Source organism: Solanum dulcamara, chromosome 7, assembly GCF_947179165.1.
Source record: "Solanum dulcamara chromosome 7, daSolDulc1.2, whole genome shotgun sequence".
NCBI lineage: Eukaryota > Viridiplantae > Streptophyta > Magnoliopsida > Solanales > Solanaceae > Solanum > Solanum dulcamara.
In genome coordinates, this window is record NC_077243.1 from 66,936,485 (window position 1) to 66,938,833 (window position 2,349).

Consider the following 2,349-nt stretch of genomic DNA (forward strand, 5'->3'; position numbering starts at 1 on the left):
GACTAAAATCTCCTTTCTTGACTTTTGATTATCTTCCTGATATGGTTGGATGTGATGGTTTGATGAGCTTCTTTATTTAAGGCACTTGTTGGTTGTATTGATCTTCTTGCTAATTTAGCTTCAATTAAATTGATCTGCTCCAATCTTGATCTTCAATTAGCTCCTTTAATTGTGGAAGATATCTCTTCAATCAGCTTCTTTTTTGGTGGCAGTATCTTTACTTCGATACTTACTTGATCTGCTCCAATCTTAATCTTTAATTAACTCATCTAATTGTGGAAGATATCTCTTTTCAAATTAGGGGAAATCTGATCTTCATTCAATATTGATGTAACACTGCAAGTGATTGATGCTTTCTTTTTTATTGATTATCCTAGGAAGAATACAATTGCTTATCATGAAAATCATGCACTATCAATGTCCCTTTTTTGATTATGCCAATTGTGAGTAGTGGTACATTCTTAATAGACGATTATTTATGTGCTCCCTCTTAATCTTACGCCATTTCTTTTGTCATGCCTGCTCCAAAATAAGGATCCAAAATATGTATATACGCAAGCAGACAAGGATGCCACTACGAATGAGAATGTCCCGAAATATAGGTCATTTAGACACAATTGAACACATATACACACAACCCACACATATGTCTACATACCTTTAAGAGTATTAACAATATCATATGATGGGGTAAGGCCCCGCCGTACCCCTATATAAATATATATATATACATCAAAAAGGATATGTACCAAAATTCTAGGCTCCGGGACAATGGAGCATCCAACACAGCTGAATAGAAGTCCTAAGCTGACGGATCTCCAAAGCGAATATCTGCACCTGCGGGCATAAAATGCAAACCCTCAAAGAAGGGGGGGTCAGTATGATATATATACTGAGTATATAAAATATGAAATACAATAAGAAAGATCATAACTGAAGTAGACAGTCCAAGAGACAAGTATGATAATCAAGAACTCACTATACATGTGCCTTACAAAATAAATCATGCATATCATTATCATATACCATACCCGACCCATTATGGAACTCAATGCCATAATCGTATCATCATATTATCATATCATCATATACATATATTGTATCCGGCCATCTAGTAAGGGACTCGGTGAATAAAGTCGTGTGCACCTATACCGTACCCGGCCGATCATGGGATTTGGTAAATAATGTAGTAAAACTGTGCATGATAACGTACCCATCCCGAGATTTGATCAATAATAAAACAACATTAATCACGAGTGGAATTACATGAGAAACCATATATAATTAGATTATCATTTGAGATTCAATAGAATAATCAAAATGAACCATCATTTGAAAATCAAGACCGTAGTCATCTCAAGTACCCTTCGAATGTCATTATGAATTATACCAAATATGAATTACACCAAAATATGAATTATACCAAAATATAACGGCTGAAATCCTACACATGTAGCAAGACATAATGATATAAGTTCTGGGAATCAAGAACATTAGCCATCCTAGTGTCTCTAAGAATAGGAGCTTCTTTGGAATTTCTACATTCATCGTCCGTTTGTTTCATATGAATCATGCCAAAAGAACGAAAGGTAGCTTTATATACCTTAAAATCTATCTAAATGTCCAGCATCTACTTCTCGAGATCGTGGGTCTAAAATTAAGATAACATAGGCCATATTTAGATATCCACATCACTTAATAACTAATCTAAGTACGAATGAAACTTAACAAAATTCGAGCAACATTTTCCCTACAAACTTAATAATCCTCAAAATTTCAATTTAGCCAAACACCAATTAAAATATCAACAACAACAATACCAACAATTTCATATCAAACTAGAATTCAATCCATCCTTAAGTTACTTCCAAAACGTCCCAATATACATTCGGATGTCAATGCTTGTATACACTTCTTTATTTTCGTATATCCATAGTATATCACCAACAACAACTATAGCCAATTCCCCAATATTCCATCCCACAAAATAGTTCATAAAAATCATGAAACAATCCCCAAAATGTAATCACAAAACAGCCAAAAATATCATACCAAACAGCTTCGAAATATCATCACAAAATAACAACGAAAATAATGTAAAACAGCCTCAAATATTATCACAAAATAGTTCGGTATACGCTTTGTATACAATAGTTTCATATAATTTATTCTTCCAAATTCAAGAAAAACAACTCATCAACAATATCAAAAACAATATCAACAATTATTATACATCATAACTCAGCTAATTCCATCCATTTAATCCACCTAAAACAACCCCTTAATCCATAAATCTCAACAAAACAACAAACGAGTTTATAACGCTATTTTCTCTGTTCTAATCCGTTA